This window comes from Protopterus annectens, chromosome 13.part0, assembly GCF_019279795.1.
Source record: "Protopterus annectens isolate FY-2018-M chromosome 13.part0, PAN1.0, whole genome shotgun sequence".
Lineage (NCBI taxonomy): Eukaryota > Metazoa > Chordata > Ceratodontiformes > Protopteridae > Protopterus > Protopterus annectens.
This window is the reverse complement of record NC_056747.1, coordinates 896,882,790-896,895,121: the sequence shown is the minus strand read 5'-3', so window position 1 is coordinate 896,895,121 and position 12,332 is coordinate 896,882,790. Positions and strand designations below refer to the sequence as shown.

Genomic DNA, 12,332 nt, shown 5'->3' with positions numbered 1-12,332 from the left:
TGCATAAAAATCTCTTATGATAAATGAGATATCAATGTTGTAAAACTTCATTTTTATTTATTTATTCCTTATTAACTGGGTTGGATCAACTAGGCTAGAGGTCTCTTTTCAGGGGAGACCCAACGTGGTATTTATACAACTAGGGGAAATATGGTCAGGGCATTGAGGAACTTTCAATAGGTGCCATAAAATCTTTTACATCCACCTGACCTACCACCAACTCAAGCAGATGGGATCTCATTTTAATGTGTCATCCAAAGGACGAAAATGTATTGAAGTTTCCCCGACTGGGAACTGAACCCAGGCTGTGACAGTGCTAAATCCTAACAAACCATCACGGAAGAATAATAATGCTTTAAGCCACATCTCTTCTCATACCTACCCCAGCTGTCACAAACTCTTAAGTCCATTGAAAAGCACAAGGAACACCTTCACATCATCTTCTTTGGTACCCATGGCCTGGCTTCTTATCCATAAGTAAGTTTGAGGATAGTGGGAGCAGAGCAGATGAGAGTGGCATCATCTGCATACTGGATTATGGTGGCATACTTAGTGGCAGTGAGAAGGTTATTAGTGAATATGGTGAAAAGAAGGGGGCCTAAAATGGAACCTTGTGGAACTCCTACAGACAGCAGGAGGGGGAGAGGGTGTTAACCCATTTGGTTGACTGTTGTCTATTGAGAGGTAACTATGGAGCCACTGAAGTGATGAGGAAAGGTAACTATGGAACCACTGAAGGGATGAGGAAAAAGAAGTTATGTACCTATCATAATGTTCCATGTAAGTTGTCCATCTCACCCTTCATTCTTGACTGATGTGTTCGGAACCGATCCGCGGTTCTGACGCGGCACCACTTTCTAAAGCTCAAGGTCTACAACTAGCTCGTGGCTCCATCCCTATCCCATGATGCTATATGGCATTCCCCAGATGTTGTTTGCTGATGTTCGATTTGTATATAAAAAGTAAATAGATATCTAAACCAAGTATATGCCTTTACCAGACTTAGAATAGCGTCAAAGATCAACAGCCAAAAGGAAAAGCCACCTCTTGTTCTCCTAGAAATCAAGGAAGGGAGTTAGGTGGGTGGGACATAAGAATAAAGGCCGAGATGGACAACTCCCATGGAAAGTTATGGTAGGTACATAACTTAGTTATGTAAAGTTGTCCTATCTCGCTTTCATTCTTGACTGATGGGACAGCGTCCCTAGCACCTTTCTTCTTGGGTGGCTCAAGGGAGTATATTCTTTAGAACAGTGGAACCAAAAGAGGCCCTGTCCCTGGAGGCTATGTCTACTTTGTAATGAGTAATAAAGGTATGAGGTTTAGCCTATGTAACTGGTGCACAAATAGTATCTATGGGAAGCCTAGCACGGACAGCAGAGGAAGTAGATACTGCCCTTGTTGAATGAGCTTTGATCCCATGTGGCAATTCTTTATTTGCTGAATTATATACAACCAAAATGAACTGAGATAGCCAGTCTGATAAAATAGTTTTTGCTACTGGAACATCTTTTTTATTTTCTGAGTAGGATACAAAAAGTCGATCAGATTTTCTAAAGTCTTTTGTTCTATGCAGGTAGAAACGCAGTTGTCTATGAATGTCCAACTGATGCAGCATGCATTCTCCCTTACTGCCGTACTTGGGGAATAATACTGGTAGGTCAATAGATTGATTGAGGTTAGATTGTGAGCATACTTTGGGTAAAAAGGATGGATTTGTCCAGAGTGACACTCTATCATTGTGGAACAGCATGTATGGAGGTTTAATGGACAAGGCTTGCAATTCAGATACTCTTCTGGCTGATGTGATAGCTACTAGAAAGGCAGTTTTCCAGGTTAGAAATTTCAAGTCACATGATGATGCAGGTTCAAAGGAGGGAAGAATTATTTTGGACAAAAGAAATTTGAGATTTCATGGCGGTAATGGTGGTCTGATATATGGCCTTAATAGATTTGTGCCTCTTAGGAAGGCTTTTGCCAGCCTGTGAGACATTATACTTGAATCTCCATTGCCAACATGAAAATTTGAGATAGCTGCTAATTGACGTCTAATAGTAGCTGCCGCAGCTCCTTCATTAAAAAGTTTAGTAAAAAATTCTAGTATAGATAAGGGTGCTGAATATGGATCAATATGATTTTGTGAAGCCCAGATAGAAAATCTTTTCCATTTACTGAGGTGCAATTTCCTGGTAGATGCTTTGTGAGAAGAAATCAGAATATATTGAACTGCAGATGAAAGATTTTGTGACCTGGCTAGGGAATCAGTGCAGCCAAGCTGTCAGCTTGAGGGTGGAAAGAGGAAAGAGAGGGTTGAAAAGCCCCTGAAGAATGTGTCAGGAGATCTGGTACTGGGTCCAGTATCCAAGGCTTTTTCTATAGCTGAGGCTGTAGGAAGGGGAAGCAAATTTGACGAGGCCAGTATAGCGCTATCAGGATTAATGTCCCTCCCAGCGAAATGGCTTTCTGAAGTACCTTGGGTATCAGTGGAAAAGGGGAAAAGCATAAAGGAGACCCAGGGGCCAATCGTATACAAGTGCTTCCCTACATGATTCCTCCAGTGGGGGGATAAGGGCGTAGCTGCTGCATTTTGTGTTCGTGAACGTGGCAAAGAGATCGCAGCAAGGCTGGCCCCATTTGTGAAAAATCACTTCCGCCACTTCTTGCTTCAGGGACCACTCGTGGGGCATTAGAATTGCCCTGCTTAGTTTGTCTGCAAAAAAGATGGATTTCCCCAGGATGTGTGTTGCTATTACAAAGCGCTGGGATGAGGTAGCCCATTACCATACTCTGAGGGCCTCTCGACAAAGGGGGTAGGATTTGGTTCCTCCGAGTTTGTTGATGTACCATACAAGTGACATGTTGTCTGTCTGGAGTACAACTGTTCCTAGAGGAAGAGAGTGTAGAAATGCTTGCAACGCCAATAGCACTGCTCTCATCTCCAGTACATTGATGTGCAGGTGAGCCTCGTGTTCTTGCCAAGTGCCCTGGGCTGTCTCTCCCTGATAATGTCCCCCCCACCCTATTTGGGAAGCGTCCATGGACACTGTGGATAATGGGGGCGGTAGAGTGAAAGGACGACCTATGGTGACTTGATATGAATTTAGACACCAGGTTAGGTCTCTTTTGCAAGAGTCTGTCGGAATTATCTGGTATGACATCGGTACTTCCTGCATGGACCACTGGGTAAAAAGAAGCTACTGGAGAATTCTCATATGCATCCGACCTAGGGGGAGTATGGTGACTGTTGCTGCCATTGTCCCTAAAACATTGAGAATAGTTCTTGCTTGGACTCTCATTATTGAAAGCAGGTTTTGGATTTGTGTCCGAAGGGTTTGTATCCGTTCCTGTGGAAGAGTTACCATCATTGTGACAGAGTTTAGTTCTGCACCTATAAAGGCAATATGCTGAGATGGCAATGAGGCAGATTTTTCGTAACTGATTGTGATTCCTAGTTGAGTAAACAGGTCCAAAGTGCTGTCTCTTGCTTGTAGTGGTAGATGCCTGGTGGTGGTGGTGGTGGTGGTGGTGGTAAGGAGCCAGTTGTCTAAGTACGTAAACACCCGGAATACTACACATCTCAGATTAGCCGTAACCACTACCATGCATTTGATGAACACTCTGGCAGCTGTAGTGAGCCCCAAGGGCAGTGCCCGGAATTGGTAGAGACTGGCTTCCCAGCTGGAAGTGCAAATGACTCCTGGATGGTCTGTCCATTTTTATGTGGTAGTACACATCCTGGAGGTCGATGGAGCACATCCAATTGTCTTTTTCCAGAAAGGGAAGAACTGACTGTAGCTTGACCATCTGGAACTTTGTCTTTTTTACTGATTTGTTTAACGTGCTGAGATCCAATATTGGTCTCCAGTCCCCTCTTTTCTTTGGAACTAAAAAGAATCTTGAGTAAGTCCCAGATCTTATCTGGTCTGCGGGGACTAGTTGGATGGCTCTTTTTTGAATTTCGGTTGTTGCTCGTGTCCTGTGACTGGGTGGAATGTCCAGAATTCTTCTCTAGGTTGGGGGAGCGTTGGAAAAGGGAATAGAGTAAGTAACCTCTGGATATGATCTTTTGTACCCAGTTGTCTTTTGTTATTTTTAGCCAGGCATCTGGGTACAAAGACAAGTTCCCCCCGACTGCCTCCAGAGTAGAGCAGTCAGGCTTCATTTCAGGAATGCTGGAAGAGCTTGCCAAAGAAATATTCCCGGTCTTCCTGATTTTGCGGACCCCCTCTGCTACGTGGCTGGCATCTTCCATTATTTCCCCCTCCTCTGCCCCTAGAGGAGGGTTCACCACATGTGTCTGGAAAGGCTCTCTGGGATTTACAGAACCACATCTTTCCACCCTTTTGACTCTTAGGATAGGATCTTGAAGGAGTAGAAAAATAGACTCTAAAGGCAGAGAGAATCCTCCCTTCCTGCTCACACCTGGTCAGTGTTTCTTTAATTTTAGGCCCAAAAAGCGTAGAGCCATCAAAAAGGGTGTTGATGAAGGATGACTTGAAAGGTTCCGCAAATGAACACAAGCGCATCCAGGAATGTCTCCTAAGGGCAATTCCAGAACTCGCTGATATGCTTGCTCCAGCGGATGCATACCAGATAAGCCTCATGGAAGAGTTGACTATTGAGTTTAGGGTGGAGACCTAGGAAGTTACCTTATCAGAGACTCCCACAGCAACATTAAACTTGGAGAGTACCTCCAAGCTGCTTTAGGAGATCTCTATGTAATCTTGTAAAGTGAGTTAGGTAATTCAGGGAATACAGTGTAAAGGTCACTGATGAGAACATGCGCTTCCTGTACCTGTTCATCGTACGTGACTCTATTCGGTGGATGGACATATGGCGGATGTCTCAGATAACTCCATTTTGGTGGCTGCCACAACCACCATAGCATTACAGGCACTTCTTTAGTCAACAACTTTTTGTCCTCTGGTGCAGTAATAAATTTATTAGGCCTCCTAGGGACAGGTTCCACTGTATCTGTAGACTCCCACACCTTTCGACAAACCAATTCCATGAGTTTGTCGAAAGGAGGAGAAATCAAAGAGGTGGAAGGTCGAAAACCAAAAGCCTTCATGTACACAGACTCCTCTTCAGAAGGGTTAGTGGCCTTCCAGCTGCCTCTCTGCTTAAGGACTTCCAAGATGTCTGCAAATGAGACATCTTCAGAAGGCGACCGTGGGGACCCCTTTGATTTGAGGTCCATGTCTGATATCAATGACTCCTCAGGAGAGTCCAGGTGTTTCAACTTACATAATCTCTTTGGGGGTGCCTCCTCAGATGGGGCTTCTGGAGAGGTTCCCAAAGAGAAGAGGGTTCACCTGTGGAGCCTCATGAAGCTCTGGATCTCTATGCTGTGGACCAGATTGTGCAAAGGCTGGAACCAAAGCTCCAGGGGAAGGAATGGTAGAGTCTGATGTACTGGATGCCCGTGGGGACAAAGCTCTCCTCATAATCTCAAAGGCCCCTCTCCCAAGACCCGAGGAGAACTCCTGCTATGAAGAACCAAAAGCCCCCGCCCCCGTAGCCACTAGAGACTGCTCTGAGGTCAAGGTAAGAGCTGAACTCTTCCGAGCCAAAGCTCCGACAGCTAAAGTCGGAACTGATAAAAACCTCGACCCGGCTATCCCCCCCCCAGATATGACAGGAGAGTGTCAGCCCCTAGACACCTCAGTCAACGTAGAGGTAGTCTGAGTGGTAGGAGCCAAAGAAACCGAAGTTGGCCTCAGTGCAGTGGGATCCATAACTATCAGCTCCACACATCCTGGCTCTGAAGCCAAAGTAGCAATCGGAGGAGGAATCAAAGTAGGGAGAACTGCTATAATCGGATCCGAAGCCTGCCGGGTCAGTTCCGACAACATCTTTGATAGAGCCAGTGTCCTCAAAAGCTTCTGCACCAAACAATCCATATCCAAATCCAAGAGATTTCTGGAAGAAAGAGAGGATGGTGCCGGTGATGTCACAAACTGCAAAATTGGGTTCCAAAACATTGAATCTTATTTGATGGCTCCGAACCATCTGAAGAGGCAGGAGATGGCCTCTTTGAGCCCTTGTCAGACTTAGATGAAGGTAAAGATGTCTTTTTGAAGGGGTTTGACACTTATCCAAATCCTCAGCAAAGGAAGACTTTAGCAATTCCTTCAGTATTAACTTGTTCTTTCACTCTTTTTAACACCCTCGAGCTGAAAGAATGGCAAATGGAACAACTTTCCTGCAAATGCAGGGCTCCTAAACAGTATACACATTCGATATAAGCATCAGTAATTGACATCTTTTGTGAGCATTTTGGACAACTTTTAAATCCTGAGACCTTGGTCTCCTTAGTATCTTTTGTTTATTTACTAGCCATTACCAACAAAAAAACACGATCAACAGAAGATATAAGCCTTCTAATTTAAACAGGCTATCAGCTCCTTAAGAAAGGGAAGCACAATTCACAGTGCTGTACCTGAAAAGCAGTGTTAACAAAAAACAACGTGTAAATGATGATAACCCTCTAATTAAAACGGGCTGACAACAATATCTATCTACACTATATATATATATATTTATATATATCCTGTCCTCCGGTATACATGCAGCAAACAGCGATGAACAAACAGCAATGAACAAACAGCTTTTTATCAAACATAGATGAAGTTGTGAATAAGATCAGACTGAAAATAAGACGGTTAGATGATAATATTCGAACAGTGGTAAGAGGACAGACCAATGTTGGGCAAGATGGAAGACAGATCTTTGAACAGGGACCATAATCTACATTGCGTGTCTTGAGCGTTATCTGGATTTAGGCCTACCAGATTCTTTGGGCTATGCTGTGCGTTTTGTTTGACCGGATTCATTGGGCTATGTTGTAGGACATGTTGTGGTACAGTTTCATCGTGTGAAGAGGAAACCTCTAATGAATATATCTTCAATTTGTGTGTTTCTTCTGTTACCAAATGGACACTTTACCGTGATGTTCAATTTCTTTTTGGTTTTGGGTTTCATCTTTGAACAGGGACTATAGTTTACATCGTGTCTTGTGTGTTATCTGGATTTGGCCTTGCAGCATTCATGTCGCATTATACATCAGGATTACAATTACGCCATTTTGTGGGACATTAACAGCAAGACATTGTCGTGGATGCCGTTATATTTCTGCTTTCTTTTGTAATTGGGATTGTCCTTAGTGGCTCCATATTTTGGTGCGGATATTATATTATCATCTTCTACAAGTTCAGGAGGTTATATTCATCCAGTTAGTTCTTTGGGTGAAACTTGGTGACTATTTCTGGTATTTTGAACTATTATCATGGACAGTTAACTTTTTTTTCCTGTAATATGTGTTTTTTTTCATGACTACATATATTTGAAGTTTAGAGGGTTATATAATATTGTTTTCATTGGGGCATATTAGGATCAATATTGGTCCCTTATGTCGGATACTATTTCTTTATTGTTTTTGATTTGCAATACTACTTGCGGGATTTTATGGAAAATGCATTGCTGATTGATAACTTCTGATTTTATTAGTTAATAACTTTACATTTATGAGTATTTTGGAATATTTCAACTGTTTTACCATCATATATAGTAAGCTGGGCACTATAACAATTGGATTAGGTAATAGGGTTTATATATACATTTGTTACCCGATGCTATGATTAGTTGGCACAGGTTATTGACAACGCTTACTTCTACGGAAGCCTTTTTAAACACATTTGGATTTTGTGTCAACATTTACTGCTATTGGGCTTTGGATGTATCATCTACCCGTTAATACTTAGTTCCTAGAATGATATATTAGCTTGGTATGTTGTTTATTACATACTTAACTTTATAGCGGTTTTCAGATTATGTTGGTAGGTTAGTTGTTCTCAGTATTGTTATAATATTTACTTATTTCTTACAACACAGTAGGCAGTTGGTAATACTCTAAATACATGTTCATTGAATTATCCGCACTGTTATGAATACAATATAATTGGATTGAGTTTATTTTGTATAATTCTTGACGCCATTTTGGTGCCAAATCTTGGAGTTTTGTCCACATTTTATTTGTACCAACCATTTGATGCTTTGTCATCTCTATCCCTTTATGGGCATATTTTGGGGTTTTTCAACCTCCTGTAGGATTTTGCATCTGGTTTTCTTTCTCCTTTTTGTGTGCAAATGTTAATGGATTGATACTATGAATAGGAGGAGTTCCCTTTACATTAACATTGTTGGCACACATATATGATTTTATTGAATGCTCAAACTATATATTATTTATTAGTTTTTAGTTTTGGTTTTGTGGACTTCAATAGGTTTTGGATTCACATATACAATGTATTGAATCCCTTCCTTGTTCTATCTGATGGTTTATCTGTATATAATTTAGTTGGTGTGACTCCCTGACTCACATCCACAGACATCATCATTTGAATTTGGTTTCTGATATATACCTGCTTTAGGGCTTTCCTTGGTTTGTTGTCTTATTAGTGTAACCCGTTGATGTTTGCACATAGAAGGGAGAAAGAAAACCAGATAGTTCTTCTACTCCATTATAGTTTCCCTTCTCATCACAGATTTTTCCCTCTCTCCCCCAAAATACTACTTTCAACCCTATCCCTCTTCCTAAGACCCATCCTTTTATTTTTGTTTGTGCTGCCTACTCAACTCCACTACATCAATCTCTTCCACCTCTGCTTGCCAAACATGCCTCCCAAAATCCTTCATAATATCTATGTCCCATCATTACTACTTACTCTCAAAAATACTTTTTACCCTCCTCCTACACAAACCAACCCTTGTACTCATTCACAACCTTCTCTATCTACCCACTACAACAACATATCTTCCACTCTTATTCCTCCCAAAACACTGTACCTTTTCCATCCCAAAAGCTTCACCACACCAAAAACTCTCACTCTGAAAATCCTCCCTCCCCATAACAGCCTCCTACTTCTAAAACACAAAAGACAAAAAGTTACTACCAATAATGACCTTGTCTTATGTGGCGATATTCATCCGAACCCTGGCCCCTGCCTCACCACTAGCAACGTCCCAATTCTTCTACCACTTCCTCTCCTAACCCCCTTAAGCTCTTCTCTATCAATGCTCAGAGCCTAAATAACAAAATTCACCATCTTCATGCTTGGATTTGCCACAACCAACCAGACATCCTAGCCATTTCTGAAACCTGGCTAAAACCCCACATCACCGACTCTGAAATCTTACCTCCTGGCTTCCAAATCCACAGAACTGACCGACCAAATAAAAAAGGTGGAGGCTCTGCAATAATTTTCTCTAACCTTCTCTCCCTGATCCCTCTACAAATTCCAACTCCTGAGTTCAAGCTGAACTTACAGCCAGTCTCCTTCGACTAAATAAACATAAGAACATCTGCATTATCTCCCTTTATATATCCCCAGGTGACAACATAACAACCCTTGAAAATATTCTTTACTGGGCCTCAACTGAAATCAAATTTGAAACCTACATTCTAGGCGACGTTAACATTGATTGGAATAAAATCAACTCTCCTTCCCTCCCAATTCATCAACCTCTTTAACTTCACCCAAGTAATACACTCAACCACCCGCCTAACAAAACAAATCCCCAGGATCTACCATTGACTGGATCCTAGTCTCTCATCCAAACAAAATAACTCTTTCAGGCACTATCCCTGATACCTTCAGTGACCATCTCCCTACTTTCATACACGCTCCGCTAACTCTACCCAATATCTACACCACTACATCCACAAATCTCAGCAACTTCAACCCAACTATCTTCTCAAACATTCTTAAACATACCAACTGGCAGACCCTAAATACACTTCCCTAGACAAAGCTGTTGAACAGTTTAACTCTATCTTCCTAAATACTCTGAACTCCTAGCTCCTCCAAGAAACAAACGAGTCAAAGCTAACTCTGCCCCTGGCTATCCAAAGAAACAAAACAAGTCATGCATCAAAGGGACAAATCTTGGAAGCTATACCAGAAAAATAAAATCCCTTCTTCCCTGCTCCAATACACCCAACTCCAACCTAGCAAAAAACTAATCACCCTGGACAAAAGAACTACTACTACAAACTACAGTCCAACCAAAATAAGAACCCCAAACAGTTCTGGAAATCAGTAAATTCCTTCTCCACCCAGGATCTAAAAATAACCCTTGCCCAGACCCAAGTAAAACTGACTCAGATCTAAGCTCTCTCTTCAACAAATTCTTCACGGAATCTATAGCTAATCTTACCAAATCCTTCCCCAACAATAATACATCCAACTCTCTTTCCTTTACTCCCAACAACCCCTCTAACTGTCCTCCCAGTTTCCAGCTGAAACCTGTTTCAACTATATTCATAAAAAGACTCTTATCTAAACTAAAGCCATGCACTAATGCCCCTGATAACATCCCTCCTCTTTCCTTAAATGTGTATCAGCATCTTAATTAACAGATCTATAAAAGAGTCATATGTTCCTATGCTTTGGAGATCAGCCTACATTCTCCCACTTCATAAAGGAGGCAAAAACACAAATATCTCCAACTTGCCCTACTCTCACCTTTATCAAAATCCTAGAGAAATCGTCCACCACCAACTCATGCCTTTCTTAATCCATAACCACCTCCTAACACCCACCCAACATGGTTTCGCCCTGGACACAGCACTATTACTGCCTTACTATCCTTCTTAGAAACAGTCAACCAAGCCAGGGATTCTGGGTTACTAGTTTCCACTGTACTGCTAGATCTGTCTAAAGCCTTGACACCATCTCTCACAAACACCTTCTCTTTCATCTATCAAACCTTCATCTCTCCCTGATACTCTATCCTGGTTCTCTAGCTACTTATCAGATAGATCCCAAGCTGTCAAATGGAACAACTCTACCTCCTCCTTCTTACCTACACCCACTGGTGTTCCCCAGGGTCCATCCTTGGACCCATGCTTTCAACATCTTCATAAATAACCTTCACTCTGCCATCCCAGACACAACTGTCATCCAATGCAGATGATTCTACCTTAGTCTCGCCTCCAACATTCGAACTACTGACAAAACCCAAATAGCTTTTTCCACTACTGAGAACTGGATGCACCAAAATCATCTCTCTCTAAACTCTAATAAATCCAAAATTCTTCTCTCCGCTCCCTCCAGGGCTTGCACATTTGATAAAACAGCATTCAAAATCATAAGCCAAACAAAGTCAACCATAGAGGTGGTCCCATCTGCAAAACTCCTTGGCACCTCAAATTTGATAGCCACATACAACAAAACATAAAGAAAACCCACCAAAAGCTAGGTATGCTCTATAAGAACAACTGCTTTCTCTCCAACTCCGCTAGACATTCCTTAGCAACTACCTATCTTCTACCATCTCTACTATATGGAGCCTCTGCTTACTAACCTGTCTTCTTCCATCTCCACTAAACTCGAAATCTGCTATAATAAAATCTCTAAATTTGCTACCAAATCTAAAACCTCTTCTCACCATTGTCTTTCCCTACAAACTCTGAACTGGCTAGAACTCCCTAACTACCTAGACTACCTCCAACTAACCACTGCTCACAAATTAATATTCTACCCTGAAAAATGCCCAGCCCTAGCAAACATCCTTCCGCCATATACCCCAAACAGATCTCTTAGATCTGAACACCAAAATTTAATCACCATCCACAAACAGCTCCTTCCCTCCTACTCTCTTGGCAGGAAATGGGACTCTCTCCCTTCTTCTCTTAGAACAACATCTAACACTGAAGCCTTCAAAATCCAACTTTTCTCTTACTTATCCTCTATACATAAGTGCACCTGCTTACATCCTACATAAATCTACATAAATTCCCCTTGAACCCTCTACATCCTTTCTCTTTACTCTACCCTTATACTATCTTCTTTTCTTCTCTTTTTCTCTCTCGATCACTGCTTGATCAAACTATATTCTACTCTCAGTTTATGTACTTTCTCTCTCTCTACTCCTCATATGTAAATATTGTAAATAGCATGTAACCTTACACCTTCTTTTCATACAGTCAAACCTGCTACTTAAGGAAACTACTAAATCTATTGTATCTACCTTCCTCAATGATGTTTTTTGAAGTATACTGCGTGTATTTGCTTTTTTACTAACTGTATTCAATGTAATGTTATTCCAAATGTATATATTTTATTACTATCTTTTACACTATGTAACTTAGATTGTATTTGCTTTGCTTTTGGAGGGCCTCCACTGAAAATGGGTACGTTCTGGCCCAGTGGACTTCCCCGGTAATCAAACTGGAAATAAATAAATAAATAAATATATATATATACATACATAAACATACACACATGGTAGTGGCTATAACTTGTATCGTTTCTTCAACATTTAATAGT

General features: G+C 41.5%; 1 protein-coding gene across 1 annotated transcript in view; it reads right to left on the bottom strand.

Moving 5' to 3' along the window:
* Positions 1-12,332, bottom strand: part of LOC122787755 (galectin-9B-like) — a 562,044-nt gene that overhangs the window by 280,303 nt on the left and 269,409 nt on the right. The window lies entirely within an intron of this gene.